This window comes from Hyperolius riggenbachi, chromosome 7, assembly GCF_040937935.1.
Source record: "Hyperolius riggenbachi isolate aHypRig1 chromosome 7, aHypRig1.pri, whole genome shotgun sequence".
Taxonomy (NCBI): Eukaryota; Metazoa; Chordata; class Amphibia; order Anura; family Hyperoliidae; genus Hyperolius; species Hyperolius riggenbachi.
In genome coordinates this window covers 32161839-32179338 of record NC_090652.1, presented here as the reverse complement: position 1 = coordinate 32179338, position 17500 = coordinate 32161839, and the positions used below count along the sequence as shown (strand labels likewise).

Below are 17500 nucleotides of genomic sequence, written 5' to 3'. Positions count from 1 at the left end.
GTGGGGGTATAGCTCAGTGGTAGAGCATTTGACTGCAGATCGAGAGGTCCTTGGTTCAAATCCGAGTGCCCCCTTGATATGATCTAGTTCTTTGCTCTTTCTTTAATCTCTTTACATAAACCAATACTCTCAAGGCAGTAATAAAGAGAACTACAATAATCAAAATATCCCGTTATGCTGCAGAATCGTAGTAACTTGGTGACATTTCACATGCTCCCTCCAAGCAACCACATTTCTGAAGTGTTCTTTTCTTTACATACCCAAAGTAAATTTGTTTTTTTTTCGATACGTATTTTAAAGGATCCTGCAAATAAACAGCAAAAGCTACAAAATGTCTACAATGTAAGTCCTCCACTCAAATTAGCAAAGCAGAAGAACTTTGGGCTTCTACATCTGCTGCCAAATACACATGTGCTGGGGTCTAATGCAGTGGCAGTAATGGCAACTGCAGAATGAGAAGTTTCTGGGTCTGACGAAAGAGTTTCTTGCGGCCATGGTCCGTAACATGCTAATCATTCTATCTTTCATGCAGATTATTATGCAAATTGTGAGCGTCATGGAAGTGGGACATTCAAATACACTTCCTGACGATTAACGCATTTCCAAGCTGCCTACAATATTAATTCAATTTGCATGCAACCTGGATTTATTACTGTCTCATTGACCATCTCTAGTCTCTAAGAGTTATCATTTAACTCTGTCCAACCTTAACAAACTCCAAGTTAACGCTTGAAATGTTTTCATGGACTACATGAGAGAAACTATTTAAAATGGTCAGAAAAGCTGAACAGAGCGTGGGGGTATAGCTCAGTGGTAGAGCATTCGACTGCAGATCGAGAGGTCCTTGGTTCAAATCCGAGTGCCCCCTTGACATGATCTAGCTTTTTGCTCTTTCTCTAATCTCTTTACATAAACCAATACTCTCAAGGCAGTAATAAAGAGAACTACAATAATCAAAATATCCCGTTATGCTGCAGAATCGTAGTAACTTGGTGAAAGTTCACATGCTCCCTCCAAGCAACCACATATCTGAAGTGTTCTTTTCTTTACATATCCAAAGTAAATTTGGTTTTTCTTTCCATACGTATTTTAAAGGATCCTGCAAAAGAACAGCAAAAGCTACAAAATGTCTACAATGTAAGTCCTCCACTCAAATTAGCAAAACAGAAGAACTTTTGGCTTCTACATCTGCTGCCAAATACACATGTGCTGGGGTCTAATGCAGTGGCAGAAATGGCAACTGCAGAATGAGAAGTTTCTGGGTCTGACGAAACTGTGTCTTGCGGCCATGGTCCGTAACATGCTCATCATTCTAGCTTTCATGCAGATTATTATGCAAATTGTGAGCGTCATGGAAGTGGGACATTCAAATACACTTCCTGACGATTAACGCATTTCCAAGCTGCCTACAATATTAATTCAATTTGCATGCAACCTGGATTTATTACTGCCTCATTGACCATCTCTAGTCTCTAAGAGTTATCATTTAACTCTGTCCAACCTTAACAAACTCCAAGTTAACGCTTGAAATGCTTTCATGGACTACATGAGAGAAACTATTTAAAATGGTCAGAAAAGGTGAACAGGGCGTGGGGGTATAGCTCAGTGGTAGAGCATTCGACTGCAGATCGAGAGGTCCTTGGTTCAAATCCGAGTGCCCCCTTGACATGATCTAGCTCTTTGCTCTTTCTCTAAACTCTTTACATAAACCAATACTCTCAAGGCAGTAATAAAGAGAACTACGTTAATCAAAATATCCTGTTATGCTGCAGAATCGTAGTAACTTGGTGAAAGTTCACATGCTCCCTCCAAGCAGCCACATTTCTGAAGTGTTCTTTTCTTTACATAGCCAAAGTAAATTTGTTTTTTCTTTCCATACGTATTTTAAAGGATCCTGCAAATGAACAGCAAAAGCTACAAAATGTCTACAATGTAAGTCCTCCACTCAAATTAGCAAAGCAGAAGAACTTTGGGCTTCTACATCTGCTGCCAAATACACATGTGCTGGGGTCTAATGCAGTGGCAGAAATGGCAACTGCAGAATGAGAAGTTTCTGGGTCTGACGAAAGAGTCTCTTGCGGCCATGGTCCGTAACATGCTAATCATTCTATCTTTCATGCAGATTATTATGCAAATTGTGAGCGTCATGGAAGTGGGACATTCAAATACACTTCCTGACGATTAACGCATTTCCAAGCTGCCTACAATATTAATTCAATTTGCATGCAACCTGGATTTATTACTGTCTCATTGACCATCTCTAGTCTCTAAGAGTTATCATTTAACTCTGTCCAACCTTAACAAACTCCAAGTTAACGCTTGAAATGCTTTCATGGACTACATGAGAGAAACTATTTAAAATGGTCAGAAAAACTGAACAGAGCGTGGGGGTATAGCTCAGTGGTAGAGCATTCGACTGCAGATCGAGAGGTCCTTGGTTCAAATCCGAGTGCCCCCTTGACATGATCTAGCTCTTTGCTCTTTCTCTAAACTCTTTACATAAACCAATACTCTCAAGGCAGTAATAAAGAGAACTACGTTAATCAAAATATCCCGTTATGCTGCAGAATCGTAGTAACTTGGTGAAAGTTCACATGCTCCCTCCAAGCAACCACATTTCTGAAGTGTTCTTTTCTTTACATATTCAAAGTAAATTTGTTTTTTCTTTCCATACGTATTTTAAAGGATCCTGCAAAAGAACAGCAAAAGCTACAAAATGTCTACAATGTAAGTCCTCCACTCAAATTAGCAAAGCAGAAGAACTTTGGGCTTCTACATCTGCTGCCAAATACACATGTGCTGGGGTCTAATGCACTTCCTGACGATTAACGCATTTCCAAGCTGCCTACAATATTAATTCAATTTGCATGCAACCTGGATTTCTTACTGTCTCATTGACCATCTCTAGTCTCTAAGAGTTATCATTTAACTCTGTCCAACCTTAACAAACTCCAAGTTAACGCTTGAAATGTTTTCATGGACTACATGAGAGAAACTATTTAAAATGGTCAGAAAAGCTGAACAGAGCGTGGGGGTATAGCTCAGTGGTAGAGCATTCGACTGCAGATCGAGAGGTTCTTGGTTCAAATCCGAGTGCCCCCTTGATATGATCTAGCTCTTTGCTCTTTCTCTAATCTCTTTACATAAACCAATACTCTCAAGGCAGTAATAAAGAGAACTACAATAATCAAAATATCCCGTTATGCTGCAGAATCGTAGTAACTTGGTGAAAGTTCACATGCTCCCTCCAAGCAACCACATATCTGAAGTGTTCTTTTCTTTACATATCCAAAGTAAATTTGGTTTTTCTTTCCATACGTATTTTAAAGGATCCTGCAAAAGAACAGCAAAAGCTACAAAATGTCTACAATGTAAGTTCTCCACTCAAATTAGCGAAACAGAAGAACTTTTGGCTTCTACATCTGCTGCCAAATACACATGTGCTGGGGTCTAATGCAGTGGCAGAAATGGCAACTGCAGAATGAGAAGTTTCTGGGTCTGACGAAAGAGTCTCTTGCGGCCATGGTCCGTAACATGCTAATCATTCTATCTTTCATGCAGATTATTATGCAAATTGTGAGCGTCATGGAAGTGGGACATTCAAATACACTTCCTGACGATTAACGCATTTCCAAGCTGCCTACAATATTAATTCAATTTGCATGCAACCTGGATTTATTACTGTCTCATTGACCATCTCTAGTCTCTAAGAGTTATCATTTAACTCTGTCCAACCTTAACAAACTCCAAGTTAACGCTTGAAATGCTTTCATGGACTACATGAGAGAAACTATTTAAAATGGTCAGAAAAGCTGAACAGAGTGTGGGGGTATAGCTCAGTGGTAGAGCATTCGACTGCAGATCGAGAGGTCATTGGTTCAAATCCGAGTGCCCCCTTGATATGATCTAGCTCTTTGCTCTTTCTCTAAACTCTTTACATAAACCAATACTCTCAAGGCAGTAATAAAGAGAACTACGTTAATCAAAATATCCCGTTATGCTGCAGAATCGTAGTAACTTGGTGAAAGTTCACATGCTCCCTCCAAGCAACCACATTTCTGAAGTGTTCTTTTCTTTACATATTCAAAGTAAATTTGTTTTTTCTTTCCATACGTATTTTAAAGGATCCTGCAAAAGAACAGCAAAAGCTACAAAATGTCTACAATGTAAGTCCTCCACTCAAATTAGCAAAGCAGAAGAACTTTGGGCTTCTACATCTGCTGCCAAATACACATGTGCTGGGGTCTAATGCACTTCCTGACGATTAACGCATTTCCAAGCTGCCTACAATATTAATTCAATTTGCATGCAACCTGGATTTCTTACTGTCTCATTGACCATCTCTAGTCTCTAAGAGTTATCATTTAACTCTGTCCAACCTTAACAAACTCCAAGTTAACGCCTGAAATGTTTTCATGGACTACATGAGAGAAACTATTTAAAATGGTCAGAAAAGCTGAACAGAGCGTGGGGGTATAGCTCAGTGGTAGAGCATTTGACTGCAGATCGAGAGGTCCTTGGTTCAAATCCGAGTGCCCCCTTGATATGATCTAGTTCTTTGCTCTTTCTTTAATCTCTTTACATAAACCAATACTCTCAAGGCAGTAATAAAGAGAACTACAATAATCAAAATATCCCGTTATGCTGCAGAATCGTAGTAACTTGGTGACATTTCACATGCTCCCTCCAAGCAACCACATTTCTGAAGTGTTCTTTTCTTTACATACCCAAAGTAAATTTGTTTTTTTTTTCGATACGTATTTTAAAGGATCCTGCAAATAAACAGCAAAAGCTACAAAATGTCTACAATGTAAGTCCTCCACTCAAATTAGCAAAGCAGAAGAACTTTGGGCTTCTACATCTGCTGCCAAATACACATGTGCTGGGGTCTAATGCAGTGGCAGTAATGGCAACTGCAGAATGAGAAGTTTCTGGGTCTGACGAAAGAGTTTCTTGCGGCCATGGTCCGTAACATGCTAATCATTCTATCTTTCATGCAGATTATTATGCAAATTGTGAGCGTCATGGAAGTGGGACATTCAAATACACTTCCTGACGATTAACGCATTTCCAAGCTGCCTACAATATTAATTCAATTTGCATGCAACCTGGATTTATTACTGTCTCATTGACCATCTCTAGTCTCTAAGAGTTATCATTTAACTCTGTCCAACCTTAACAAACTCCAAGTTAACGCTTGAAATGTTTTCATGGACTACATGAGAGAAACTATTTAAAATGGTCAGAAAAGCTGAACAGAGCGTGGGGGTATAGCTCAGTGGTAGAGCATTCGACTGCAGATCGAGAGGTCCTTGGTTCAAATCCGAGTGCCCCCTTGACATGATCTAGCTTTTTGCTCTTTCTCTAATCTCTTTACATAAACCAATACTCTCAAGGCAGTAATAAAGAGAACTACAATAATCAAAATATCCCGTTATGCTGCAGAATCGTAGTAACTTGGTGAAAGTTCACATGCTCCCTCCAAGCAACCACATATCTGAAGTGTTCTTTTCTTTACATATCCAAAGTAAATTTGGTTTTTCTTTCCATACGTATTTTAAAGGATCCTGCAAAAGAACAGCAAAAGCTACAAAATGTCTACAATGTAAGTCCTCCACTCAAATTAGCAAAACAGAAGAACTTTTGGCTTCTACATCTGCTGCCAAATACACATGTGCTGGGGTCTAATGCAGTGGCAGAAATGGCAACTGCAGAATGAGAAGTTTCTGGGTCTGACGAAACTGTGTCTTGCGGCCATGGTCCGTAACATGCTCATCATTCTAGCTTTCATGCAGATTATTATGCAAATTGTGAGCGTCATGGAAGTGGGACATTCAAATACACTTCCTGACGATTAACGCATTTCCAAGCTGCCTACAATATTAATTCAATTTGCATGCAACCTGGATTTATTACTGCCTCATTGACCATCTCTAGTCTCTAAGAGTTATCATTTAACTCTGTCCAACCTTAACAAACTCCAAGTTAACGCTTGAAATGCTTTCATGGACTACATGAGAGAAACTATTTAAAATGGTCAGAAAAGGTGAACAGGGCGTGGGGGTATAGCTCAGTGGTAGAGCATTCGACTGCAGATCGAGAGGTCCTTGGTTCAAATCCGAGTGCCCCCTTGACATGATCTAGCTCTTTGCTCTTTCTCTAAACTCTTTACATAAACCAATACTCTCAAGGCAGTAATAAAGAGAACTACGTTAATCAAAATATCCTGTTATGCTGCAGAATCGTAGTAACTTGGTGAAAGTTCACATGCTCCCTCCAAGCAGCCACATTTCTGAAGTGTTCTTTTCTTTACATAGCCAAAGTAAATTTGTTTTTTCTTTCCATACGTATTTTAAAGGATCCTGCAAATGAACAGCAAAAGCTACAAAATGTCTACAATGTAAGTCCTCCACTCAAATTAGCAAAGCAGAAGAACTTTGGGCTTCTACATCTGCTGCCAAATACACATGTGCTGGGGTCTAATGCAGTGGCAGAAATGGCAACTGCAGAATGAGAAGTTTCTGGGTCTGACGAAAGAGTCTCTTGCGGCCATGGTCCGTAACATGCTAATCATTCTATCTTTCATGCAGATTATTATGCAAATTGTGAGCGTCATGGAAGTGGGACATTCAAATACACTTCCTGACGATTAACGCATTTCCAAGCTGCCTACAATATTAATTCAATTTGCATGCAACCTGGATTTATTACTGTCTCATTGACCATCTCTAGTCTCTAAGAGTTATCATTTAACTCTGTCCAACCTTAACAAACTCCAAGTTAACGCTTGAAATGCTTTCATGGACTACATGAGAGAAACTATTTAAAATGGTCAGAAAAACTGAACAGAGCGTGGGGGTATAGCTCAGTGGTAGAGCATTCGACTGCAGATCGAGAGGTCCTTGGTTCAAATCCGAGTGCCCCCTTGACATGATCTAGCTCTTTGCTCTTTCTCTAAACTCTTTACATAAACCAATACTCTCAAGGCAGTAATAAAGAGAACTACGTTAATCAAAATATCCCGTTATGCTGCAGAATCGTAGTAACTTGGTGAAAGTTCACATGCTCCCTCCAAGCAACCACATTTCTGAAGTGTTCTTTTCTTTACATATTCAAAGTAAATTTGTTTTTTCTTTCCATACGTATTTTAAAGGATCCTGCAAAAGAACAGCAAAAGCTACAAAATGTCTACAATGTAAGTCCTCCACTCAAATTAGCAAAGCAGAAGAACTTTGGGCTTCTACATCTGCTGCCAAATACACATGTGCTGGGGTCTAATGCACTTCCTGACGATTAACGCATTTCCAAGCTGCCTACAATATTAATTCAATTTGCATGCAACCTGGATTTCTTACTGTCTCATTGACCATCTCTAGTCTCTAAGAGTTATCATTTAACTCTGTCCAACCTTAACAAACTCCAAGTTAACGCCTGAAATGTTTTCATGGACTACATGAGAGAAACTATTTAAAATGGTCAGAAAAGCTGAACAGAGCGTGGGGGTATAGCTCAGTGGTAGAGCATTTGACTGCAGATCGAGAGGTCCTTGGTTCAAATCTGAGTGCCCCCTTGATATGATTTAGTTCTTTGCTCTTTCTTTAATCTCTTTACATAAACCAATACTCTCAAGGCAGTAATAAAGAGAACTACAATAATCAAAATATCCCGTTATGCTGCAGAATCGTAGTAACTTGGTGAAATTTCACATGCTCCCTCCAAGCAACCACATTTCTGAAGTGTTCTTTTCTTTACATACCCAAAGTAAATTTGTTTTTTTTTTCAATACGTATTTTAAAGGATCCTGCAAATGAACAGCAAAAGCTACAAAATGTCTACAATGTAAGTCCTCCACTCAAATTAGCAAAGCAGAAGAACTTTGGGCTTCTACATCTGCTGCCAAATACACATGTGCTGGGGTCTAATGCAGTGGCAGTAATGGCAACTGCAGAATGAGAAGTTTCTGGGTCTGACGAAAGAGTTTCTTGCGGCCATGGTCCGTAACATGCTAATCATTCTATCTTTCATGCAGATTATTATGCAAATTGTGAGCGTCATGGAAGTGGGACATTCAAATACACTTCCTGACGATTAACGCATTTCCAAGCTGCCTACAATATTAATTCAATTTGCATGCAACCTGGATTTATTACTGTCTCATTGACCATCTCTAGTCTCTAAGAGTTATCATTTAACTCTGTCCAACCTTAACAAACTCCAAGTTAACGCTTGAAATGTTTTCATGGACTACATGAGAGAAACTATTTAAAATGGTCAGAAAAGCTGAACAGAGCGTGGGGGTATAGCTCAGTGGTAGAGCATTCGACTGCAGATCGAGAGGTCCTTGGTTCAAATCTGAGTGCCCCCTTGACATGATCTAGCTTTTTGCTCTTTCTCTAATCTCTTTACATAAACCAATACTCTCAAGGCAGTAATAAAGAGAACTACAATAATCAAAATATCCCGTTATGCTGCAGAATCGTAGTAACTTGGTGAAAGTTCACATGCTCCCTCCAAGCAACCACATATCTGAAGTGTTCTTTTCTTTACATATCCAAAGTAAATTTGGTTTTTCTTTCCATACGTATTTTAAAGGATCCTGCAAAAGAACAGCAAAAGCTACAAAATGTCTACAATGTAAGTCCTCCACTCAAATTAGCAAAACAGAAGAACTTTTGGCTTCTACATCTGCTGCCAAATACACATGTGCTGGGGTCTAATGCAGTGGCAGAAATGGCAACTGCAGAATGAGAAGTTTCTGGGTCTGACGAAACTGTGTCTTGCGGCCATGGTCCGTAACATGCTCATCATTCTAGCTTTCATGCAGATTATTATGCAAATTGTGAGCGTCATGGAAGTGGGACATTCAAATACACTTCCTGACGATTAACGCATTTCCAAGCTGCCTACAATATTAATTCAATTTGCATGCAACCTGGATTTATTACTGCCTCATTGACCATCTCTAGTCTCTAAGAGTTATCATTTAACTCTGTCCAACCTTAACAAACTCCAAGTTAACGCTTGAAATGCTTTCATGGACTACATGAGAGAAACTATTTAAAATGGTCAGAAAAGGTGAACAGGGCGTGGGGGTATAGCTCAGTGGTAGAGCATTCGACTGCAGATCGAGAGGTCCTTGGTTCAAATCCGAGTGCCCCCTTGACATGATCTAGCTCTTTGCTTTTTCTCTAAACTCTTTACATAAACCAATACTCTCAAGGCAGTAATAAAGAGAACTACGTTAATCAAAATATCCCGTTATGCTGCAGAATCGTAGTAACTTGGTGAAAGTTCACATGCTCCCTCCAAGCAGCCACATTTCTGAAGTGTTCTTTTCTTTACATAGCCAAAGTAAATTTGTTTTTTCTTTCCATACGTATTTTAAAGGATCCTGCAAATGAACAGCAAAAGCTACAAAATGTCTACAATGTAAGTCCTCCACTCAAATTAGCAAAGCAGAAGAACTTTGGGCTTCTACATCTGCTGCCAAATACACATGTGCTGGGGTCTAATGCAGTGGCAGAAATGGCAACTGCAGAATGAGAAGTTTCTGGGTCTGACGAAAGAGTCTCTTGCGGCCATGGTCCGTAACATGCTAATCATTCTATCTTTCATGCAGATTATTATGCAAATTGTGAGCGTCATGGAAGTGGGACATTCAAATACACTTCCTGACGATTAACGCATTTCCAAGCTGCCTACAATATTAATTCAATTTGCATGCAACCTGGATTTATTACTGTCTCATTGACCATCTCTAGTCTCTAAGAGTTATCATTTAACTCTGTCCAACCTTAACAAACTCCAAGTTAACGCTTGAAATGCTTTCATGGACTACATGAGAGAAACTATTTAAAATGGTCAGAAAAGCTGAACAGAGCGTGGGGGTATAGCTCAGTGGTAGAGCATTCGACTGCAGATCGAGAGGTCCTTGGTTCAAATCTGAGTGCCCCCTTGACATGATCTAGCTCTTTGCTCTTTCTCTAAACTCTTTACATAAACCAATACTCTCAAGGCAGTAATAAAGAGAACTACGTTAATCAAAATATCCCGTTATGCTGCAGAATCGTAGTAACTTGGTGAAAGTTCACATGCTCCCTCCAAGCAACCACATTTCTGAAGTGTTCTTTTCTTTACATATTCAAAGTAAATTTGTTTTTTCTTTCCATACGTATTTTAAAGGATCCTGCAAAAGAACAGCAAAAGCTACAAAATGTCTACAATGTAAGTCCTCCACTCAAATTAGCAAAGCAGAAGAACTTTGGGCTTCTACATCTGCTGCCAAATACACATGTGCTGGGGTCTAATGCACTTCCTGACGATTAACGCATTTCCAAGCTGCCTACAATATTAATTCAATTTGCATGCAACCTGGATTTATTACTGTCTCATTGACCATCTCTAGTCTCTAAGAGTTATCATTTAACTCTGTCCAACCTTAACAAACTCCAAGTTAACGCTTGAAATGCTTTCATGGACTACATGAGAGAAACTATTTAAAATGGTCAGAAAAGCTAAACAGAGCGTGGGGGTATAGCTCAGTGGTAGAGCATTCGACTGCAGATCGAGAGGTCCTTGGTTCAAATCCGAGTGCCCCCTTGATATGATCTAGCTCTTTGCTCTTTCTCTAAACTCTTTACATAAACCAATACTCTCAAGGCAGTAATAAAGAGAACTACGTTAATCAAAATATCCTGTTATGCTGCAGAATCGTAGTAACTTGGTGAAAGTTCACATGCTCCCTCCAAGCAACCACATTTCTGAAGTGTTCTTTTCTTTACATATTCAAAGTAAATTTGTTTTTTCTTTCCATACGTATTTTAAAGGATCCTGCAAAAGAACAGCAAAAGCTACAAAATGTCTACAATGTAAGTCCTCCACTCAAATTAGCAAAGCAGAAGAACTTTGGGCTTCTACATCTGCTGCCAAATACACATGTGCTGGGGTCTAATGCACTTCCTGACGATTAACGCATTTCCAAGCTGCCTACAATATTAATTCAATTTGCATGCAACCTGGATTTATTACTGTCTCATTGACCATCTCTAGTCTCTAAGAGTTATCATTTAACTCTGTCCAACCTTAACAAACTCCAAGTTAACGCTTGAAATGCTTTCATGTACTACATGAGAGAAACTATTTAAAATGGTCAGAAAAGCTGAACGGAGCGTGGGGGTATAGCTCAGTGGTAGAGCATTCGACTGCAGATCGAGAGGTCCTTGGTTCAAATCCGAGTGCCCCCTTGATATGATCTAGCTCTTTGCTCTTTCTCTAATCTCTTTACATAAACCAATACTCTCAAGGCAGTAATAAAGAGAACTACAATAATCAAAATATCCCGTTATGCTGCAGAATCGTAGTAACTTGGTGAAAGTTCACATGCTCCCTCCAAGCAACCACATATCTGAAGTGTTCTTTTCTTTACATATCCAAAGTAAATTTGGTTTTTCTTTCCATACGTATTTTAAAGGATCCTGCAAAAGAACAGCAAAAGCTACAAAATGTCTACAATGTAAGTTCTCCACTCAAATTAGCAAAACAGAAGAACTTTTGGCTTCTACATCTGCTGCCAAATACACATGTGCTGGGGTCTAATGCAGTGGCAGAAATGGCAACTGCAGAATGAGAAGTTTCTGGGTCTGACGAAAGAGTCTCTTGCGGCCATGGTCCGTAACATGCTAATCATTCTATCTTTCATGCAGATTATTATGCAAATTGTGAGCGTCATGGAAGTGGGACATTCAAATACACTTCCTGACGATTAACGCATTTCCAAGCTGCCTACAATATTAATTCAATTTGCATGCAACCTGGATTTATTACTGTCTCATTGACCATCTCTAGTCTCTAAGAGTTATCATTTACCTCTGTCCAACCTTAACAAACTCCAAGTTAACGCTTGAAATGCTTTCATGGACTACATGAGAGAAACTATTTAAAATGGTCAGAAAAGCTGAACAGAGTGTGGGGGTATAGCTCAGTGGTAGAGCATTCGACTGCAGATCGAGAGGTCATTGGTTCAAATCCGAGTGCCCCCTTGATATGATCTAGCTCTTTGCTCTTTCTCTAAACTCTTTACATAAACCAATACTCTCAAGGCAGTAATAAAGAGAACTACGTTAATCAAAATATCCCGTTATGCTGCAGAATCGTAGTAACTTGGTGAAAGTTCACATGCTCCCTCCAAGCAACCACATTTCTGAAGTGTTCTTTTCTTTACATATTCAAAGTAAATTTGTTTTTTCTTTCCATACGTATTTTAAAGGATCCTGCAAAAGAACAGCAAAAGCTACAAAATGTCTACAATGTAAGTCCTCCACTCAAATTAGCAAAGCAGAAGAACTTTGGGCTTCTACATCTGCTGCCAAATACACATGTGCTGGGGTCTAATGCACTTCCTGACGATTAACACATTTCCAAGCTGCCTACAATATTAATTCAATTTGCATGCAACCTGGATTTCTTACTGTCTCATTGACCATCTCTAGTCTCTAAGAGTTATCATTTAACTCTGTCCAACCTTAACAAACTCCAAGTTAACGCTTGAAATGTTTTCATGGACTACATGAGAGAAACTATTTAAAATGGTCAGAAAAGCTGAACAGAGCGTGGGGGTATAGCTCAGTGGTAGAGCATTCGACTGCAGATCGAGAGGTCCTTGGTTCAAATCCGAGTGCCCCCTTGATATGATCTAGCTCTTTGCTCTTTCTCTAATCTCTTTACATAAACCAATACTCTCAAGGCAGTAATAAAGAGAACTACAATAATCAAAATATCCCGTTATGCTGCAGAATCGTAGTAACTTGGTGAAAGTTCACATGCTCCCTCCAAGCAACCACATATCTGAAGTGTTCTTTTCTTTACATATCCAAAGTAAATTTGGTTTTTCTTTCCATACGTATTTTAAAGGATCCTGCAAAAGAACAGCAAAAGCTACAAAATGTCTACAATGTAAGTTCTCCACTCAAATTAGCAAAACAGAAGAACTTTTGGCTTCTACATCTGCTGCCAAATACACATGTGCTGGGGTCTAATGCAGTGGCAGAAATGGCAACTGCAGAATGAGAAGTTTCTGGGTCTGACGAAAGAGTCTCTTGCGGCCATGGTCCGTAACATGCTAATCATTCTATCTTTCATGCAGATTATTATGCAAATTGTGAGCGTCATGGAAGTGGGACATTCAAATACACTTCCTGACGATTAACGCATTTCCAAGCTGCCTACAATATTAATTCAATTTGCATGCAACCTGGATTTATTACTGTCTCATTGACCATCTCTAGTCTCTAAGAGTTATCATTTAACTCTGTCCAACCTTAACAAACTCCAAGTTAACGCTTGAAATGCTTTCATGGACTACATGAGAGAAACTATTTAAAATGGTCAGAAAAGCTGAACAGAGTGTGGGGGTATAGCTCAGTGGTAGAGCATTCGACTGCAGATCGAGAGGTCATTGGTTCAAATCCGAGTGCCCCCTTGATATGATCTAGCTCTTTCTCTAAACTCTTTACATAAACCAATACTTTCAAGGCAGTAATAAAGAGAACTACGTTAATCAAAATATCCCGTTATGCTGCAGAATCGTAGTAACTTGGTGAAAGTTCACATGCTCCCTCCAAGCAACCACATTTCTGAAGTGTTCTTTTCTTTACATATTCAAAGTAAATTTGTTTTTTCTTTCCATACGTATTTTAAAGGATCCTGCAAAAGAACAGCAAAAGCTACAAAATGTCTACAATGTAAGTCCTCCACTCAAATTAGCAAAGCAGAAGAACTTTGGGCTTCTACATCTGCTGCCAAATACACATGTGCTGGGGTCTAATGCACTTCCTGACGATTAACGCATTTCCAAGCTGCCTACAATATTAATTCAATTTGCATGCAACCTGGATTTCTTACTGTCTCATTGACCATCTCTAGTCTCTAAGAGTTATCATTTAACTCTGTCCAACCTTAACAAACTCCAAGTTAACGCCTGAAATGTTTTCATGGACTACATGAGAGAAACTATTTAAAATGGTCAGAAAAGTTGAACAGAACGTGGGGGTATAGCTCAGTGGTAGAGCATTTGACTGCAGATCGAGAGGTCCTTGGTTCAAATCCGAGTGCCCCCTTGATATGATCTAGTTCTTTGCTCTTTCTCTAATCTCTTTACATAAACCAATACTCTCAAGGCAGTAATAAAGAGAACTACAATAATCAAAATATCCCGTTATGCTGCAGGATCGTAGTAACTTGGTGACATTTCACATGCTCCCTCCAAGCAACCACATTTCTGAAGTGTTCTTTTCTTTACATACCCAAAGTAAATTTGTTTTTTTTTTCGATACGTATTTTAAAGGATCCTGCAAATGAACAGCAAAAGCTACAAAATGTCTACAATGTAAGTCCTCCACTCAAATTAGCAAAGCAGAAGAACTTTGGGCTTCTACATCTGCTGCCAAATACACATGTGCTGGGGTCTAATGCAGTGGCAGTAATGGCAACTGCAGAATGAGAAGTTTCTGGGTCTGACGAAAGAGTCTCTTGCGGCCATGGTCCGTAACATGCTAATCATTCTATCTTTCATGCAGATTATTATGCAAATTGTGAGCGTCATGGAAGTGGGACATTCAAATACACTTCCTGACGATTAACGCATTTCCAAGCTGCCTACAATATTAATTCAATTTGCATGCAACCTGGATTTATTACTGTCTCATTGACCATCTCTAGTCTCTAAGAGTTATCATTTAACTCTGTCCAACCTTAACAAACTCCAAGTTAACGCTTGAAATGTTTTCATGGACTTCATGAGAGAAACTATTTAAAATGGTCAGAAAAGCTGAACAGAGCGTGGGGGTATAGCTCAGTGGTAGAGCATTCGACTGCAGATCGAGAGGTCCTTGGTTCAAATCCGAGTGCCCCCTTGATATGATCTAGCTCTTTGCTCTTTCTCTAATCTCTTTACATAAACCAATACTCTCAAGGCAGTAATAAAGAGAACTACAATAATCAAAATATCCCGTTATGCTGCAGAATCGTAGTAACTTGGTGAAAGTTCACATGCTCCCTCCAAGCAACCACATATCTGAAGTGTTCTTTTCTTTACATATCCAAAGTAAATTTGGTTTTTCTTTCCATACGTATTTTAAAGGATCCTGCAAAAGAACAGCAAAAGCTACAAAATGTCTACAATGTAAGTTCTCCACTCAAATTAGCAAAACAGAAGAACTTTTGGCTTCTACATCTGCTGCCAAATACACATGTGCTGGGGTCTAATGCAGTGGCAGAAATGGCAACTGCAGAATGAGAAGTTTCTGGGTCTGACGAAAGAGTCTCTTGCGGCCATGGTCCGTAACATGCTAATCATTCTATCTTTCATGCAGATTATTATGCAAATTGTGAGCGTCATGGAAGTGGGACATTCAAATACACTTCCTGACGATTAACGCATTTCCAAGCTGCCTACAATATTAATTCAATTTGCATGCAACCTGGATTTATTACTGTCTCATTGACCATCTCTAGTCTCTAAGAGTTATCATTTAACTCTGTCCAACCTTAACAAACTCCAAGTTAACGCTTGAAATGCTTTCATGGACTACATGAGAGAAACTATTTAAAATGGTCAGAAAAGCTGAACAGAGTGTGGGGGTATAGCTCAGTGGTAGAGCATTCGACTGCAGATCGAGAGGTCATTGGTTTAAATCCGAGTGCCCCCTTGATATGATCTAGCTCTTTGCTCTTTCTCTAAACTCTTTACATAAACCAATACTCTCAAGGCAGTAATAAAGAGAACTACGTTAATCAAAATATCCCGTTATGCTGCAGAATCGTAGTAACTTGGTGAAAGTTCACATGCTCAACCAAGCAACCACATTTCTGAAGTGTTCTTTTCTTTACATATTCAAAGTAAATTTGTTTTTTCTTTCCATACGTATTTTAAAGGATCCTGCAAAAGAACAGCAAAAGCTACAAAATGTCTACAATGTAAGTCCTCCACTCAAATTAGCAAAGCAGAAGAACTTTGGGCTTCTACATCTGCTGCCAAATACACATGTGCTGGGGTCTAATGCACTTCCTGATGATTAACGCATTTCCAAGCTGCCTACAATATTAATTCAATTTGCATGCAACCTGGATTTCTTACTGTCTCATTGACCATCTCTAGTCTCTAAGAGTTATCATTTAACTCTGTCCAACCTTAACAAACTCCAAGTTAACGCTTGAAATGTTTTCATGGACTACATGAGAGAAACTATTTAAAATGGTCAGAAAAGCTGAACAGAGCGTGGGGGTATAGCTCAGTGGTAGAGCATTCGACTGCAGATCGAGAGGTCCTTGGTTCAAATCCGAGTGCCCCCTTGATATGATCTAGCTCTTTGCTCTTTCTCTAATCTCTTTACATAAACCAATACTCTCAAGGCAGTAATAAAGAGAACTACAATAATCAAAATATCCCGTTATGCTGCAGAATCGTAGTAACTTGGTGAAAGTTCACATGCTCCCTCCAAGCAACCACATATCTGAAGTGTTCTTTTCTTTACATATCCAAAGTAAATTTGGTTTTTCTTTCCATACGTATTTTAAAGGATCCTGCAAAAGAACAGCAAAAGCTACAAAATGTCTACAATGTAAGTTCTCCACTCAAATTAGCAAAACAGAAGAACTTTTGGCTTCTACATCTGCTGCCAAATACACATGTGCTGGGGTCTAATGCAGTGGCAGAAATGGCAACTGCAGAATGAGAAGTTTCTGGGTCTGACGAAAGAGTCTCTTGCGGCCATGGTCCGTAACATGCTAATCATTCTATCTTTCATGCAGATTATTATGCAAATTGTGAGCGTCATGGAAGTGGGACATTCAAATACACTTCCTGACGATTAACGCATTTCCAAGCTGCCTACAATATTAATTCAATTTGCATGCAACCTGGATTTATTACTGTCTCATTGACCATCTCTAGTCTCTAAGAGTTATCATTTAACTCTGTCCAACCTTAACAAACTCCAAGTTAACGCTTGAAATGCTTTCATGGACTACATGAGAGAAACTATTTAAAATGGTCAGAAAAGCTGAACAGAGTGTGGGGGTATAGCTCAGTGGTAGAGCATTCGACTGCAGATCGAGAGGTCATTGGTTCAAATCTGAGTGCCCCCTTGATATGATCTAGCTCTTTGCTCTTTCTCTAAACTCTTTACATAAACCAATACTCTCAAGGCAGTAATAAAGAGAACTACGTTAATCAAAATATCCCGTTATGCTGCAGAATCGTAGTAACTTGGTGAAAGTTCACATGCTCCCTCCAAGCAACCACATTTCTGAAGTGTTCTTTTCTCTACATATTCAAAGTAAATTTGTTTTTTCTTTCCATACGTATTTTAAAGGATCCTGCAAAAGAACAGCAAAAGCTACAAAATGTCTACAATGTAAGTCCTCCACTCAAATTAGCAAAGCAGAAGAACTTTGGGCTTCTACATCTGCTGCCAAATACACATGTGCTGGGGTCTAATGCACT

General features: G+C 39.2%; 24 non-coding genes across 24 annotated transcripts; all 24 read left to right on the top strand.

The window, feature by feature from the left end:
- Positions 1 to 2: 2 nt before the first annotated feature.
- On the top strand, positions 3 to 74 carry TRNAC-GCA (transfer RNA cysteine (anticodon GCA)). The gene has a single exon. It is a non-coding gene; the product is annotated as a tRNA-Cys (tRNA).
- Positions 75 to 796: 722 nt separating this feature from the next.
- On the top strand, positions 797 to 868 carry TRNAC-GCA (transfer RNA cysteine (anticodon GCA)). Its single transcript has one exon. It is a non-coding gene; the product is annotated as a tRNA-Cys (tRNA).
- Positions 869 to 1591: 723 nt separating this feature from the next.
- Positions 1592 to 1663, top strand: TRNAC-GCA (transfer RNA cysteine (anticodon GCA)). The gene has a single exon. It is a non-coding gene; the product is annotated as a tRNA-Cys (tRNA).
- Positions 1664 to 2386: 723 nt separating this feature from the next.
- Positions 2387 to 2458, top strand: TRNAC-GCA (transfer RNA cysteine (anticodon GCA)). Its single transcript has one exon. It is a non-coding gene; the product is annotated as a tRNA-Cys (tRNA).
- Positions 2459 to 3030: 572 nt separating this feature from the next.
- On the top strand, positions 3031 to 3102 carry TRNAC-GCA (transfer RNA cysteine (anticodon GCA)). Its single transcript has one exon. It is a non-coding gene; the product is annotated as a tRNA-Cys (tRNA).
- Positions 3103 to 3825: 723 nt separating this feature from the next.
- Positions 3826 to 3897, top strand: TRNAC-GCA (transfer RNA cysteine (anticodon GCA)). The gene has a single exon. It is a non-coding gene; the product is annotated as a tRNA-Cys (tRNA).
- Positions 3898 to 4469: 572 nt separating this feature from the next.
- Positions 4470 to 4541, top strand: TRNAC-GCA (transfer RNA cysteine (anticodon GCA)). Its single transcript has one exon. It is a non-coding gene; the product is annotated as a tRNA-Cys (tRNA).
- A 723-nt stretch (positions 4542 to 5264) lies between these two features.
- TRNAC-GCA (transfer RNA cysteine (anticodon GCA)) lies at positions 5265 to 5336 on the top strand. Its single transcript has one exon. It is a non-coding gene; the product is annotated as a tRNA-Cys (tRNA).
- Positions 5337 to 6059: 723 nt separating this feature from the next.
- Positions 6060 to 6131, top strand: TRNAC-GCA (transfer RNA cysteine (anticodon GCA)). The gene has a single exon. It is a non-coding gene; the product is annotated as a tRNA-Cys (tRNA).
- Positions 6132 to 6854: 723 nt separating this feature from the next.
- TRNAC-GCA (transfer RNA cysteine (anticodon GCA)) lies at positions 6855 to 6926 on the top strand. The gene has a single exon. It is a non-coding gene; the product is annotated as a tRNA-Cys (tRNA).
- A 572-nt stretch (positions 6927 to 7498) lies between these two features.
- Positions 7499 to 7570, top strand: TRNAC-GCA (transfer RNA cysteine (anticodon GCA)). Its single transcript has one exon. It is a non-coding gene; the product is annotated as a tRNA-Cys (tRNA).
- A 723-nt stretch (positions 7571 to 8293) lies between these two features.
- Positions 8294 to 8365, top strand: TRNAC-GCA (transfer RNA cysteine (anticodon GCA)). The gene has a single exon. It is a non-coding gene; the product is annotated as a tRNA-Cys (tRNA).
- A 723-nt stretch (positions 8366 to 9088) lies between these two features.
- Positions 9089 to 9160, top strand: TRNAC-GCA (transfer RNA cysteine (anticodon GCA)). The gene has a single exon. It is a non-coding gene; the product is annotated as a tRNA-Cys (tRNA).
- Positions 9161 to 9883: 723 nt separating this feature from the next.
- Positions 9884 to 9955, top strand: TRNAC-GCA (transfer RNA cysteine (anticodon GCA)). The gene has a single exon. It is a non-coding gene; the product is annotated as a tRNA-Cys (tRNA).
- Positions 9956 to 10527: 572 nt separating this feature from the next.
- TRNAC-GCA (transfer RNA cysteine (anticodon GCA)) lies at positions 10528 to 10599 on the top strand. The gene has a single exon. It is a non-coding gene; the product is annotated as a tRNA-Cys (tRNA).
- Positions 10600 to 11171: 572 nt separating this feature from the next.
- Positions 11172 to 11243, top strand: TRNAC-GCA (transfer RNA cysteine (anticodon GCA)). Its single transcript has one exon. It is a non-coding gene; the product is annotated as a tRNA-Cys (tRNA).
- A 723-nt stretch (positions 11244 to 11966) lies between these two features.
- Positions 11967 to 12038, top strand: TRNAC-GCA (transfer RNA cysteine (anticodon GCA)). The gene has a single exon. It is a non-coding gene; the product is annotated as a tRNA-Cys (tRNA).
- A 572-nt stretch (positions 12039 to 12610) lies between these two features.
- On the top strand, positions 12611 to 12682 carry TRNAC-GCA (transfer RNA cysteine (anticodon GCA)). The gene has a single exon. It is a non-coding gene; the product is annotated as a tRNA-Cys (tRNA).
- A 723-nt stretch (positions 12683 to 13405) lies between these two features.
- On the top strand, positions 13406 to 13477 carry TRNAC-GCA (transfer RNA cysteine (anticodon GCA)). The gene has a single exon. It is a non-coding gene; the product is annotated as a tRNA-Cys (tRNA).
- A 565-nt stretch (positions 13478 to 14042) lies between these two features.
- On the top strand, positions 14043 to 14114 carry TRNAC-GCA (transfer RNA cysteine (anticodon GCA)). Its single transcript has one exon. It is a non-coding gene; the product is annotated as a tRNA-Cys (tRNA).
- A 723-nt stretch (positions 14115 to 14837) lies between these two features.
- On the top strand, positions 14838 to 14909 carry TRNAC-GCA (transfer RNA cysteine (anticodon GCA)). The gene has a single exon. It is a non-coding gene; the product is annotated as a tRNA-Cys (tRNA).
- A 723-nt stretch (positions 14910 to 15632) lies between these two features.
- Positions 15633 to 15704, top strand: TRNAC-GCA (transfer RNA cysteine (anticodon GCA)). Its single transcript has one exon. It is a non-coding gene; the product is annotated as a tRNA-Cys (tRNA).
- A 571-nt stretch (positions 15705 to 16275) lies between these two features.
- TRNAC-GCA (transfer RNA cysteine (anticodon GCA)) lies at positions 16276 to 16347 on the top strand. The gene has a single exon. It is a non-coding gene; the product is annotated as a tRNA-Cys (tRNA).
- A 723-nt stretch (positions 16348 to 17070) lies between these two features.
- On the top strand, positions 17071 to 17142 carry TRNAC-GCA (transfer RNA cysteine (anticodon GCA)). The gene has a single exon. It is a non-coding gene; the product is annotated as a tRNA-Cys (tRNA).
- The last annotated feature ends 358 nt before the right edge of the window (positions 17143 to 17500 follow it).